Source organism: Marmota marmota, unplaced genomic scaffold, assembly GCF_001458135.2.
Source record: "Marmota marmota marmota unplaced genomic scaffold, marMar, whole genome shotgun sequence".
NCBI lineage: Eukaryota > Metazoa > Chordata > Mammalia > Rodentia > Sciuridae > Marmota > Marmota marmota.
In genome coordinates, this window is record NW_026000026.1 from 17628304 (window position 1) to 17644105 (window position 15802).

At 39.8% G+C, this 15802-nt stretch overlaps 1 protein-coding gene across 4 annotated transcripts in view; it reads left to right on the plus strand.

Moving 5' to 3' along the window:
• The window catches only part of Zhx3 (zinc fingers and homeoboxes 3), a 131688-nt gene that overhangs the window by 15599 nt on the left and 100287 nt on the right, over positions 1-15802 (plus strand). The window contains exon 1 of one of the 4 annotated variants that reach the window (XM_015480620.2): positions 16-274. The exons of 1 other annotated variant lie outside the window; for it this stretch is intronic. The gene's annotated coding sequence lies outside the window, so the exon portion shown is untranslated. Of the gene's footprint in view, positions 1-15; positions 275-297; positions 537-15802 lie in introns of those variants that run through there. 2 more of the 4 variants (XM_015480627.2, XM_048810935.1) reach the window with 2 other exon arrangements.

A 15802-nucleotide genomic window follows, 5' to 3' on the forward strand; every position in this document is an offset into this window, starting at 1 on the left:
CTGTCAGCCTCTGTGTCCGCGCGAGCTCTTTCCCGCCAGGCCTGGCCCCAGCCCGGCCCGCAGGCTAGGTCAGCCCCCTCCGCCCGCTGCCCCCTGTCTTTCTGTCAGCCGCCAGCACCCCCATGCTGGGAGGCTCCGCCCCTTCCCCCCGAAGCCCCGCCCTCGCCCATCTGTCATCACCCCCGGCTCCAGGCTCCGGCGCCCTGGGGTCCCTGGAGTCATTGTGGTCCCAAGGGCCACACAATTGCGAAAGGAGCAGAATGTTTGGTGGCGGGTAAGTGGGGTGTCCGCGGGGGCGCGCCTGGCGGTGTGAGAGTGCATGTCTGAGCGCCGCTTGTTTCCACTCCCGTGGGTCGCTGCCAGCTGCTGGGCTGGACAGCCCATGCCTCTGGTGTAAAGAGCATCAGCTCCGCCAGGGAAGGCAGCTGAGCCGGGGCACCAACCACTCGGGGTACAGTAGAATCTTGAACCCTGGGCTGTTGTTTCCCCACGTAAAACACTACACGTGGATCCCAGGTTCCCGGATGCCGTGAGTGGTATGTGAGCAGAGTTTGCGGCTTGTTAAGTTTGGGATTTCATTCAGAGAAACCTGTTGGAAGTGATTGAGGAGTGGGTGGGATGTGGGGCTCAGGTGGAAGTGAAAGCTTGAGTCATTTTGAGTTGCATGGTTTGCATTTCTGCCTTGCAAAAAAACTGTTATGGACTGGGCAGGGGCGGGGTGGTGTTTTTATTTATGTCCTGTGAACGCTAGTATATATTTGTAAATGTTTATTCATGAGGCATCCACACATTTTCAATTTAAAAATGGATTACGGCGGTTTCCATTTATATACATGTTCTTGTACGTTGTTATCTTGAGGTTCTTTATTTGTGGTAACTTAGTATTGCAGTATTTCAAAACTAAGAGAAAAATGCGTCCTAAAACAATTGGTATTTTGCCGAATAATTCTCAACCACGGAGAAAGAGCCAAAAGCGCACTTCATTAGCTGGAACAACTTATTTGGGCTTAATTTGTTTCTAAGAGACATACAGTGGAAAAATCCAAAAGCAGCAAAATAGTATCAAAGCAAGTGACTTAGAAAATGAATGAAAAGGGTCTTTTTGTTGCTGTCTTGGAAAGATGATATCAAAGTTGTTTTAGGGGACAGAGCTACTATGTAATGATAAATATTAACTAAGTTGGTTTTGTGACCTTGATACATTGAGCTACTCGATTTGTGCAGTGGTTCATGACAGGCAAACATTGCATGGGAAGTGTGGTAGTTTTGGGAAAAAATGTTCTCTGTGTTGTTTTTGGTTTTGTTTTTTATACATTGAAGTAAGATTTCAGACTAGGACAGTCTCATGGTGAAGTAGGTTTTTTTTTTTAAAGGTAACATTAAAAGTTACAAAGTAATTCATATTTAAGACAGAAAACTTGAAAAAAGAAAATGTAAGAAAAACTCTGTAACCTCAAAAACCACAATATTTATGTTTTTAGTTTTGTTCCCATGTGTACATATTCTTTTCTTGCAAAAAACGCTATCAGACTATAAGACTTTTATTGTATGCTTTGCCCCCTTTCACTTATAAATAGATTATGAGTCTTGGTTTTATGAGTAGGAACTTGTGTTCCCTTTTAAAAAAGTAAGTCAGGTTGTGCCAGTTCTCTGCTTAGAGCCCTCTAACAGCTTCTTATCTTAAAATCTGAAGTCCTTTCTGTTGCCTACCAAGCTACCTCTTGGTTCTGACTTCCAGCCTTGCCAGACTGATGTCTCTGCTGTTCCTTTAACACTTCAAGCAACTCCTGTCTCAATGCCTTTGCATTTTCTAGTCCTTTTGCTGAGAACTTTGGTCACTGGATATTATCATGATTGACTCCCTTACTACTTCAGGTCTCTGCTCAAATGTAATCTTGTCACGCCTTTTGCTGCTCTATAAAATATATCTCACCCCCTGTCCTCTCTTGCTGTGCTTTATTTACAGTCACTTATTTGTTGGTTTATTCTCTCTCTCCCTCATCAACCCAGAAAAGTGAGATTTTTTTTCACTGATGTATTTTTATTTTCAGGGCCCAGACCTATACCTGGCCTTTTGTAGGTACTTACTATTTGCTGAATGAATGAATGTTCATTATCCTTCCATTCACATGACCTTGCTGCAGGTCTAGATAGCTATATCATTAGTCTCTTTAAAAGTCCCAACATTTTTCTGCTTTCCATATCTGAGAATTATTTTACAAAGTGAGGTTTATTATATTAAAAAGAGTTATAGTCTTGATTCAACTTAAACAATTAAGGGAAGGAACATTTTTGGCAAATGTGACTGGGCTTCTTTTTTATGCATTATCCCCTGTGTCACACTGGGAATCTTTCTAAAGTATAAGGTGTCCCAGTTATGTTTACAGCTGTGATTTCAACTTGGTTGTTCTAAGTAATAGTATAAGCCTCAAAAGCAGAGTGGGCTTTTTGTGTCAGCAGATACCCAGAGATATAGGTTTAATGTGTTTTTATTTGGGGAATAGCTGTTATATTTACTTATTTTCTTGGCAGTTCTATCCTTTTCATCTCCCTGCTTATCAGTTTTTGGCTGGCTAGCAGGTACACTTATTTTTTTTTTTTTATTTAACTTTTAAAGTAAATCCTTGACCTTTTGAGCATTTTATATCTCATGTGCCTTTTAACAGTTTGAAAGTAACATTTCATCTTTCAGGATGAAACAACATCTGTAGTAAAACATACAATTGAATTTTTAGTTATAATTTATAATTATAAGGGTGGGAAAACTATCTTGAGGCAGAATTTTTACAGAGAAGATATAATGTGAGCTTTTTAGAGGTTTGAACTTCAGGTGGACTACTTTTAGTGAGTTTTTGAGAGGAAAAAAAAGGTGTTTTGTTTTTAAGGATCCTAGTCCAGAGACCTTCAAGACCTTTTTTTTTTTTTTTCCTTATGTTCTAAATATACAAGAATGGTGAGGGAGGTAGAATACTAAATGAAATTTTCATTCTTTTTAAAAGCCTAAAGGGATTGTGTTAGGAATTTATTTTTGTTCCATAGGCATTTGTTGAACATGTATTTGGGCAACTCTGTTTCGTGTGGGTTGCTTAATCATGTTCAGTTTTAGATTATCAGCCTGCTTTCTTATTCTTTTTTCAGTTCCTTCACTTCTCTCATATTCTGTCTGATCTTATCCAGTCCCAGGATGTTAATACCCTCGGGATGCAGATGACTCCCTCTGCTTTGCCTCCTGCCCTTTCTCTGGTTCTAGACTTGTATTTTCAGCTATGAGGCCTTCTTGTTGTCTCTGCTTGCTGCCTCACTGTTTTCTCAATCTTCACATGTTCAGTATTGATCTCTTAACCTCTCTCTCAAATTTGTATTCATCATTCTTGACCACTCATATCTGTCTCCCCACCAGCCTTCCCTGTCTCAGTATCATTTCTCTCCATTCATTGTTCAGGTCAGGTACCTGAAAGTTGTCCTTACTTCTTTTTTCTTTTTTCCCATGTTTTTTTTTTTTTAATTGGCACATTATAGTTGTACATGATAGTGGGATTTTTTGTTATATATTTGTATATGTACACAATTTAACAATATGATCTGGCAAATATTATTTCCCAGTATTTCCCCTTTCCCTTCTCTCCTCCCTTTACTGGTCCCTTTCCTCTACTCCACTGATCTCCCTTCAATTTTCTTGAGATCCTTCTACTCTACCTTTATCTTCCTTTTTTCTCTTTAGCTTCCACATATGAGAGAAAACATATGACCCTTGACTTTCTGAGTTTGGCTTATTTCACTTAACATAATGTTCTCAAGTTTTATCCATTTTCCTGAAAATGACACAATTTAATTTTTTATGGCTGAATAAAAGTCCATTGTGTGTATATATAGCATTATATCATTTGTTGATGTAGTTGTCCTTCATTCTTCCTTTTTCTCCATCCCATGTTGAGTCCACCACATGGCCCGTCAGCCTAGCCACCAGAATATTACAGATCCTTCATTCCTCTTCTTCCTAAATCAGCCACCCTCTTCTTTTGGCTGGATGAAGGCTGTCACCTCCTAGTTGGTTTCCCAGCTTCATTCTTACTTTCTTTCTAGCACATTCTCTCATGGCAGCCAGAGTAATCCTACTAAAAAGTAAGATCATGCCACCTCCCTGCTTAGTGGCTTCTTACTTCCCTTAGAGTCATATCCACACTTACTCTTGAGGCCCCCACACCCTCTCCCTCTCCCAACCCCTGCTTACTGTCACCATGCTTGTCAAGTTGAGTACTGTCAATTTGTTGAATATGCCAAATTCTCTTCCTTTTTTGTGTACCCTCTGCCTGGCATTCTTCTCCCCACCCTTGTCATAGAAAGACCCTTTTCAAACATCCACTCGGCTAAAGTGTCTACTCCTCAAAGTGGCCTTCCCTGATTATCTCTTCATTATCCATTAGTACACATGCAGTTCCTGCTTATAAGTTCATAAAAATTCCACATATTTTATTTATATGTTTGTTGCTTTCCTTAAGTGGTTAACTCTCCCAACAGACTACAAAATTTATGAGAACAGGGACATCCTTACTTTAGTTATGGCACAGCCCTGGCACCCACTGCTCTGCCTAGAATCCAGTATTTTTACAGGTGCTCAAACATTTTGAATATTAATTGTTATAGCAGCTAACCATTTTTTGAGACTTACTGTATATCAGATCCACTATTAAATGTACTCTCACATTATGTCTAAACCTTTGGAAGAATTCAAAAGGTGGTGATGATAATTACATTACCATTTCTATTTCTGAGTTGAGAAAGTAGAATTTAGAGTAGTTAGGACTTTTTAAAAATATTTATTTTTTAGTTGTTGGTGGACACAATATCTTTATTTCATTTTTATGTGGTGCTGAGGTTTGAACCCAGTGCCTCACATGTGCTAGGCAAGCTCTCTATTACTGAACAACATCCCCAGCCTAAGTTAGGACATTTTTAAAGCATATAGCTAAGAATGTAGTGGTGTTAGGATTTTAAAGCATATGACCTGATCTTTGGACTATCCCTATTATTCATCACTGCCTTCTGGTACAAATATAGGAATGAATGTGAGATATGCTGTGATATTAATGGGTCCTCATGTTTGTTTTTAAGCATGTATGGGGACTTTGAAAAAATAAGAATGCTTGCTTTAAAGAGCAAAACTTATGGAAAGTTTTTCTTAATAGCCATTATGTCAAAGCACTTAGTTTAGTTTGCTTTCAGGCTCTGTTTTAATTTTCTTTGCCACTTTCTAGCTGCTAGTCCTTGGAAAAATTACTTGTTTGTTTTTTTCAATTGCAAATTGAAAAAAAATCTTATCTTTCAAGATCATTCTAAGGAGCAGAATTATACACACACACAAAAAGACATACTATTTTATTTTTTTTTTCACTAGAAAGATACCACCATCATACTGTTTACTTCAGGAATGCTCACCACCAGGGTGCTTACGTCAGATAACCATGTGAACAGGGTCCTGGTTCAGACACGACAGACTTGGCAGTCCTTGTGATGGAATACCGGCACAGTCGAATTTTCTGGTGGGATGGCTTATGAGCATGTGCCAGTCTGGTGGCTTGTCATCCCTGTGAAATGGAGGGGAGATTATCTGCTAAGAATAAGTAGGAATAGGTCAGAGGAAAAAATGAGAAATTTTGATGAACCATTGATGTCAGGAAGAGGAAGACAGTGTCTCTGATATCCAGGCAATATTCAGGACTCTATTGGGAGACTATGGACTGATTGGAACATCTGGTTTTAGGAGCAAAAAAGGCATATATTTGGATTGAACCAGAGTTGGGGTTTGCTAGGGATGACTGGCAGAAGGACAGTGGGTCAGGAAAACAGAGTATTTTTCAAGGAGTGATTAACATGATAGATGGGGTGTAGGCTGAATAAGGAGGAGAAGAGGACCAGTGGTGTTGATGAAATCAAGGAATGGGTGTATTGGAGTGATGGAGTAATTGGAGGATATGGTCAGAGAGGGATATGTGAGTGGAAGATTTCAGAATTGGAGCAGTTAATTACTGGGCATGGCTGACTTCTACATTTCACCACAGACCTGAACCACTGAAATGAAATGAACTCAGCGAAGAACACTAAATTGATGAAGTCAGATAACCTAGTGACTAGAGTGTTGTTTGGGTCATCCTTGTGGTCAGAGAAGCCATCAGAAGGATGGCAAGATGTTTTGGGGTAAAGAAAAAGAAGGTGGGCCAGTTCTTTGGCAAATTAGGTGGGGTCAGAGGTCCTGGCAATGGAGAGAGGTATTATAGCCAGACTGTAAGATTCTCAGAGGATTGAGGGTTTTGCCTGAAGGAAATGGAAAAGCATGACCTGTACGATTTATGGTTGCCAGGTCTGTCTGGAATAAGTTGACCTTGACCCAGTTTCATTATGCTTCTGAAGGAATCCCAATTCAAGTGGGCAATACTGGTGGCATGTAGAACTGTTTCTAAACTGTGATGAAAGTCATCTGAGGGTGTGTTAAAAATAAAGATTCCAGGATCTATCTCGGGCCCCACTGAACTAGAATCTCTGAAGAGAGGAGTCTGAGAATATATATTTAACACCCTCCTCCACATACACTCATTTGGTACTTCTTTTATAATTAGGTAAGTTTGGGGAATATGTCTGTAGTGATTAAGAACATAGGATCTGGAAGCCAACTGCCTGGGTTTGAAGGAGGTGAGACTGGTGGGAGTAAGCCTTCATGCATCATTCTTAGTAGCTTGGCTCCCCAGGTCCATCTGATACCAGAAGTAATGACTCATCACTCATTGGTTAACAATAGGGATACATTCTGAGAAATGAGTTGTTAGGTGATTTTGTCATTATATGAACATGATACAGTGTGCTTACACAAATCTAGATGGTACAACCTAACACAGACATAGCCTATTGCTTGCAGGCACAAACCTATCCCATATATTACTGTACTGAATATTATAGGCAGTTGTAAAACAGGAAAATATCTAAACATAGGAAAAAATACAGTAAAAATACTAGGTGGTAAGAATTTTCAGTTCCATTGTTATCTTATGGGACTGTCATCATATAGTGTGGTCCATTTTTTATTAAAACATCAGTATGCACCATGTGACTGTCTAGTGATATGTTGGTGGTAAACAGAAAACCAGAATGATAATGGAATGTATATAGTCTGGATATGAGGTTAGAAATTGAGGGAAGATAGAGTTCCAAGTGATGTTAGTGAGGCATTTGTGAGAAAGGAATAGTCTGCCAAGTTGGCAGTCCCATTGAATACTCATCTATCTCATTCCTGAGCACCTTTGTCAGGGATGGTTGGTGATATGCACAAGAGCTCTTTGCGTGGGGCCATGGTAACCTAAAGGACATAGCTGCTGCCTGTCTCTCTTGTCTTAGCATGGCAAAGCACAGAGAAATTGACAGAAAGCCTGTGAAGCCATGCACAGAGTTGCTCTTCCTGCTCCGGGCCTATGTATGCCTGGTTCCCGAGCTTGGCCTGCTGCTTCAAAGGTGCATCTTCCTGCCATAGAGTGAATTCTCTCTCACTGATGTGTGTTCTTCTGGATGAGTCCTCACTCCCTTGGCAGGCCCATTTCTTGCCATGATACATTAGTTAACAATGGCTAGAACATGAGGCCATCCTTACAAATGGTCATTGTTATGCCTAAGACCTTGCATTCAGTTTTTCCTTTCCTGTGTTAAGGCTCTGTTTTCACTCCCATTCGATTAAATTCTTCAATTTTCCAGGAAGCTGAAAACCCACAAGTTGTCTTTTGTGCTGAAATGGGGCCTAGCCCAGATTTGTGATCTCCTTGAAAATCAACATATGTGGTTTAAAAAAGATGACATTTCTTTTTATTTATTCCTGATAATGTCAATAGAATTTGAAAAGCCAAGATATTTGTTAATGTTATATGTCCCATTTTACCATACAAAGGACTAGAATGAATTCTCTTGGAGGGGCTTTAGTGTTGTAGGGGTTACACTAAACCTCAATAGAAAGCAAATCAGATACTGTCCTCCTCTGGTCTAATGGCACAGTCTGTTGACCCGTAGCTAGGGAGCCATCATAGTTTTGTTGAGTGACTATAGGTCTGGGGACAGAAAACCTTGGTGTCTTTGCTTACTTTTGCCTTTTTTCAATTATATGAACTTAGGCATTTGCCTCTATTTCCTGTCACTTGAAATGAGAGGTATTTTTCCTGATTTATAACATTTTTATGATACTTAGATGAGACTGCATACAAAAGAATTTGAAAAGGTCAAGTTCTTATATATGCAAATATAGTTGAGGATAGTCAACCTTACTTTTTTTTGCAGGAATAGCTAATGGAGAGTTTCTGCTACCCTGTAGTTAATGCCATAGTGTTTCCACATACAGTATTTAGACTAAATACCATTAATATTTTACTAATTCTAATGCTTATTAATACTAAATAAGAAAACCAGATAGTTTTGGGTGCCTAGGGATACTTAGTCATCACTATAGAAATGTAAATTTAACACATAACTGTTCTTATTTCACAAAACAATTCTTCTGGATACATGGTATACAAACAGAAACAGTACAAAAATCGATGTAATTCTGATAATCTAACACATGCCATAGTATTATAGTACAAATATTAATGTGGACAATAATTGTCCTGAAAGGAAAAGTATTCTTTGTAAATTGAAGGTGATATTTATACTTTTTGCAGGTTTTGAACTACAAGGTTCTTTTCTGGTTTTGATCTTTTGTTGTTTTTATGATTCCTCTTACCTATATATCACTGAAGAACTAAGATATTTCATTGTAGGTATTTTCTCTAGCAACCAAGACAAGACCCTTACTCTTTTAAAATTTCAGTGTACTTGTAAAATGTGACCTTTTCTTTGCCATGTCAATTTCACAGGGTTGTTGAGACATTCAAAGAAATTATTGGAACAGATGTGCTTCTATCTGTGTGGATGGTCTTCAGTCAATTATAGGTGTTGTGGTCATGTAAATCTGACAAGGGCTGTGTCTTGATTTATAACATAATCCTTGTTCAAGTCCTAATTTTTCCCTATCATGATTTAGTGCCTCATCCATCCTGTCATACCATTTCATTTAAGAGCATCTCATTTTATGCCACAGTGGCCATAAGTCAATACTGACTGAGCTTCTGTGGTGTGTCATGCTTGTCTGTGCAAGATGCTGGGTCAGAGGGTGAGTCCTTGTCTCCAGGGATGTCTGTTCAAGTGGAGGATGAGTCTAAGACTGTAACACCAATTCTTGCCTGAATTTATAGCTGCTGACCTGCCCTACAAATTTCAGATTTGTCAGCTCCTACAATTGCATGAGTCATTTCCTTAACATAAACTTTTTTGGGTGTGTATGTATGTGTGTGTGTGTGTGTGTGTGTGTTTATATATATTTGTACACACATGAGCACAAACACACACATACACATATTGGTGTGTTTCATATTGGTTTTGATTCTCTGGAGAATGCTGACTGATACAGTACTCAATCAGTGTTTTCATTATCACTGTATAAGGGATATATATATATATATATATATATATATATATATATATATAGATGTAGATATATACATATAGGTATAGATATGGTGCTCATTGTGGTTTTAACCATGATGAGTTTGAGATACCTATGGAATCTGGGTTTAAACACTAGCAGGTAAACATTGCCAGGACATGGAGGGCTCACATGAGTGGTTTGGACAGGAGATGTATCAGTGTAGGAGTTACCTGTGTGCAGTTGCCAGTTGAAGCTATGTTTGAGGTGTGATTTCAAACAGAGAGATCTGAATATATAAGGTAAGAGGAAGTATAAGAATAAAACCTCAGGATACATCAATATTTAGGGGGGAAGTGAAGGAAGAAGCCTTAAAAGGAGACCAAAAAGGCGTAGACACACACAGGAGGAGGATCAGGAGAGTGGGGACATGGAAATCAAGGCAGAGGGAAATTTCTAGGAGGAGGGGTACCAGCAGTGTCAAGTGCCATAAAAAATAAGATAAATGTTCAAAATTATCCAGAAATTTAGCTCCCAGGAGGTATTGTTAGAGGTGACTGTTTCAGTGTCCCACATTACAGTGGATGGAAGAAAATTGTGATGATGAAGTGGAGATGTGTGTTTACTGCTGCTGCTTCTTCTTTTTTTTTTTTTTAAAGAGAGAGTGAGAGAGGGAGAGAGACAGAGAGAGAATTTTTAATATTTATTTTTTAGTTCTCGGCGGACACAACATCTTTGTTTGTATGTGGTGCTGAGGATCGAACCCGGGCCGCACGCATGCCAGGCGAGCGCGCTACCGCTTGAGCCACATCCCCAGCCCCTGCTGCTGCTTCTTGAAGGAGCCTAGCCAAGAAGTATGAGCCTAGCCAAGAAGTATGAGGAAAGGATGAGAGACCAAGGAAAGGAAGATTTAGAGACCAAGAAAAGAAAGATCCAGAATAAAGGAAAACATGTTTTATCCCTAGCACTGAGAAAAAAAAGAAGGTAGCAGATTCAAGGTAAATGATTGAGCAGTATCTCTGCCTTGGATGAGGTGACATGCTTAAGGGACGGCCAGTAGCACTGCCAGAGGAGGTATGCCTTTTCCATTTGATGGTGTGGGAAGAGATAAGGCTACTTGGGGACACAGAGTCTATAGAAGGTAAGGGGTTGGAAGTTTTGCTCTCGAAAAAGCTTCTGTTTTCTTTGTGAAGTGAACTTTTGGCACCAACTGATAGCTGGGGGAGTGGTATAGTAAGGTCTTTGAAGACAGTGGAAAGGTATCAATTACAGCTGGAGCTAGGAAGTGGGAGTTGATTCTTGTTCCCCATTATTTATCCGATGAAAGCTATATTACACAGTCTGGTGATTATAAAGACCTCCATAGTTTTTTTTTTTTTTTTTTAAATCAGTCTGCCCAAACTACCTACCCTTGTTTCATTCCAGCATTTTTGCACTTCAGGCAAGAGTTTCTCTTATGTAGCACTAAAATGTGGCTTTAAGAGACAAGATGCTGTAGCAAAAATACCACAGACTGAGTCGGGAGTCCTGTGGCCCAGTTTTGGCTTCTCCATTTAGTAGCAACTTATATCTCTGAGTCTGTTTCTTCATTTTGTAAATAATTTATAGAATAACATCAGTAAGTGATGATGAAGTGTCAAATGAGAAAACATTTTAATGTTCTTTGAAGAGGATAAGTAATATATAACTATAAACACAGGTATTGTCATAAAGCCATGTCTAATCCTAGCGCTCTCTCTCTCTCTATATATATATATATTTAAAATTTTTGGTACTGGGGATTGAACCCTGGGGGGACTTTACCACAGAGCTACATCTCTAGTCTTTATGTATTTATTTATTTATTTATTTCAAGACAGGTTCTTACTGAGTAGCTGAGGGTCTCACTGAGTTGTTGAGTCTGGCATCCAATTTGTGATTCTTCTGCCTCAGCCTCCTGAGTCACTGGGATTACAGGCATGTGCCACTGTGTCCAGCATTTCCTACCCCTTCTCTCCTGCTGTCTAAATTCAGCCTGTATTGCATAGAGAAACACTAGCTACTATAATAGACAAACCCTGCTGAAATCTAAGAGGCCTAAAATAGCACACTTCCATGCTTGTTTATAATCCAATCAACCGGGGTAGAGAGAAGACTTAGTTTGATGGATCTCTGCTGTCTTCAAACCATGGTTTCTAAGGTTGCTCTGGGTGTCAATGCTGGGCAGCAGGATGGGGTAAGAGATTGAGAATGGATGGTTGTGTGGGAGGCTTTTATATACCAGGCCTAGGAAGGGAGCTAGTGAATACGGCTACAGGATAGATGGTTACTAGATGAGAGATGAATTTGGATGTGTTTGTATATTCTCAAAGAGCAGTAGAATCCAGGAAGAGTGAAGCAGGACCTGTGCAGCTTCAGGGCGAAATGGAGAAGGCACTCTTCATGCCTCGATGGCCAGGGATTGGGAAGAGCCTAGGACTGGTAAATGCAAGTGATGTCTGAGGTGGAAGAGGGGTCACAGGTTAGGGAAGATATGGGTGAGAACTATGGCCTTTACCTCCCTTCCGAGGTGAGCTTTCTAACAGTTGTGGAGGTAGATGCCATTTACCTTTTTTAAGAAAAATGATGAGGTAGTGTCTTGACAAAGGCCATATAACAGGCAGTAAAAAAATGATCAAGGGCCTATGTGTTTGGACATCAAAGTCCCGGGTGATGAGAGCCAGAAAATATCCTACCTGGAAGACTGGAAAACCAGAATTCTGAAGGAGTTGGTGGGAAATGAACCCCTGGGCACCAGGTGAAAGAGGACCTTTATGATGACCTGCTCCTTTGTAGGAAATTGTCCTTTGGCTGCTTGGTGGGACAGCAAGAAAGGAGCATTTCTAGGCAGAGGGAACAGCTTAAGCAAGGATTCTAATGCAGAAATGTGCTTAGAAGGTTTAAGGACTGAAAGAAGGCCAAGATGGTACATAATAATCAGGAGGGAGAGGTGATGAGAAGGTGCAAAAGAGTAAAGTAGGACCTAGATCATCCATGGCAGGGGTTGGATTTTATCCTAAGGGCAGCAGGAAGCTATTGTGCCTTTTGTGTGGGAGGTAAAATGGTCTGATTTATAATTTTAAAAGAAGAAGGACCAATTGTATGAAGAGTGGGTGGAGGGGAGGCTAGAATGTAAATTGAATGTAGGGGGTGAGGTGAAAGGAAGAATTCAAGAGAATACGAGAATCTGGAGCTCAGAGCAGAAGTTCAGACTGGAAAATAAAATTTGATCCTGTGTTTCCTGTTAGCTCACTCCCTGTTCTAAGCCAAGCTTTCTGTGAGTAGCCTTATCCATGCTCTCTACTTCCTCACCTCCTGCAGTTCAACCCTCTGTGCTCTGGCCTCTGTCATTGCCACTTCCCTGAAATGTCTTGGGCAAAGGGCATCCAAGGTCCTTTGTGGTTTAGCTAAGACTAGGCCTTTCACTCTTGCCTGACTTGACTTGCATCCATTTACCCTGTGAGCCATTCCAGCTTTGAAATGCTTTCCTCCTTAGCTCTTCTGTCTCTATGGTTCTTTTCTGGTCATCAAGTCCTCAGGCCAACCCTGAAATGACAGCATTCTCCAGACTTCTTACCTTAATCCTCCTGGGTTTTCTCTGTGTCCCTCTGTAGAGAATGAATCCTCTCTCTTCGTGAAGCCAACACCCATTTGCCTTTCCAGCTTCATTGCAGGTGCCCCCTCCTCCAGAAAGCCTTCCCTGACCCTTTAGACTGTGAGAGATGCCACTTCTCCTCCTTTTCCACTTCTCCTGGAGCATAAATGGACACCTTTGTGATAGCATTTAACACCCTGTTTACGTCTTTGTTTCCCCAGCTAATAGTGCTTGAAGGATAGAGTTACAACAAAACATTTGGTAATCTAGGACAAAGAGTGCTTTCTGTAGTTCAGGTGAAAGCCACACTCTATCGTGAAGGCATCTACACCTGATTGTATATCTTTTAACAGAGCATTCATTTCTCACAGGGTCTGAAGGCTGGAATTCAAGTATAATGTCTTCTGTGAACAGAATTAATTTAACTCAAAATAATGAGTAATCGTCTTCATCTTCTGAAAGGAAATAAAATGATTTTAAGAATCTGAATTGCTTCCCAAGAGCTACTAAAGACCTGCCTTTCTTATCTGGTAATTTGGATCTCCACCCCCCTCACTCCCATTCCAAAGCCTGTTACATGTGTCTCATATTTAGTGATTTCACAATTCTGGGTTTGACTTTACAATTGTCTCCATGGTGAAGAGCACTAATGTTCTCCTGTGCTGCATTGTGATAGCTGCGGAGGGCAGTGCGGAGGCTGAAGGAAAGATGAGCTTCTGCTTTTGTCTCCTTCCCTCCTGCTGACCAGCTCACAGTGGTGAAGAAAAAGGAAGAGAGTTGTAGAGCCTGTACAGTATACATTTAGGTACATGAGTTACATGTTTGGATTTTCAGTAAGGTTTGTGATGGCTGATGCCACTAAACTCTCACGCTTGTCTTTCAGCTCTTTTTCTACTCTTTTGAATCCTTTTTTTTTCTTTCAGTTCTAAACCTATTCTGTCTTTTTTGGCAGGTGGAACAAAGAAAATAAAATGTTGAATCACTTTCTTCCCAGTGGCTGTGATTTTCAGAATTTCTTTTTTTGTTGTTTAATTTTCTGAGCCTAAGAGTAAAAAAGTAATGATGCCTTTGCTAAATGAAATTCTAAGCATCATTACTCAAAATAATGCCTCAGATTGTACTTTTGCATTCTTAATGTAGTATTGGGTGATTATTTTTAAGAACATTGTTTGTTACAATTATCATAACTAGAATACCTCTCAAATGGAATAAGAATGCTGATGTGTATGTATTAGTGGACTAAGTTTGAGCCTTCATATTGCTGTCTTGAGGGTTTACTGCTATCTTGTGAAGAATTCTGGTACATATAAGCCACATTCTGTCGATTCCCATTTATGTTTACTTCTGGTGTCCAAACAAGACATTAGGATTGCAGACACTCAGATGGGGAATGACCGTAGAAGTTTCCAATGTGTCTACTGGTGATATGCCAATTCCTCTTCTCATATGGAGAACCTTTTTGTTAGCTCAAGAACATTCTTTCTTAAAGGAAATAACAATCTGTGTCTTGGGACTTTTGACCCACTGGATATACAGAGTTGAGTCTTTTGCACCATATACAATATATACAACCCTTCAAATACCTTCAGAAAGCTGTCATCATCCCTTTTATCTCAAGTCTTTCTCTTCAGGCTCTGAATCCCTGGTTTCATCAGATGTAATTTTTTTTCTTTATTCTATGTATTGTGCTTCTAATAGGTTATCCTAAGGTTTCTTTAGCTTTTTCTGGTGGCTCAATCCCTTGTTGAATTTACTCTTGATTGAAACCCACCCTCACTGAACTCCACTCAGCCTAGGTTTTCAAATGTCTATTTAACAGTATATTTTTATTTCAGTGTTTTTCTAGCATAGTTTTCCAGTTATGTTTTGTTACATTTAGTAATATTGTAATATATTTCCAAACAAAGGTTTTTAACTCCTGGGGTGCCAAAAATGCCAGTAAAGCCCTAACATTTGATTTCTTGCTAGAGGAGACTTAGCCAACTTCAGCTGGATCTGATGACAAGAGATATCATTGAACTCTTACAGCGAGCCAGTTGCTATGCCAAGGATGGTCACACATGTCATCAATAGTAGTATAACTGACCTCATTTTAATGAGGAAGAAATGGAGGCATAGAAAGGTTGGGAGTTATTCTACATTTTATACAGCACGAGCTCTTAATATGCTGCTACACTGCTTCTTATATCTAGCTTCTGGGTAAAACTCCGTACAACTCCCTTCTCTTGTGATATACTCTTCATATAGTATTTAGCTCTCTGGTTTTTTAAATTAAAACATAAATTTTAAAAAGTCAAATTGGGTGATTCCTTTTAACTTACAGGGACACATAGAAGAGCCCTCTCTGTACATGGTGGGTACTGACAGAGCTAAGATCTTTAGCTCTCTTTAGTAAAAAGGATTAAATCTCTGAGTTCTTTGGTCCTGGGATTACTAGGGCCACCCCAGAAAGTCCATCTTACACGAGAAAAAGTCTGAAACATCATGGTAGGGGAGATTAAACTAGGAAGAATATTCCCTTTAACTTGTCTTTGGGAAACTTTGAGCACAAAACGGGAGAGAGTATTGCTGTTGTAGTTGCCTGTTTTCAGTTCTGGCTTTTTCTTCCACATTTGTCCTCAGTGGGCCTCACTATCCTCACTTCTTCTGGGAGTTAGGAGCAAGGGCAAGGTATGGGGGTTGGTTATCAGCATCCT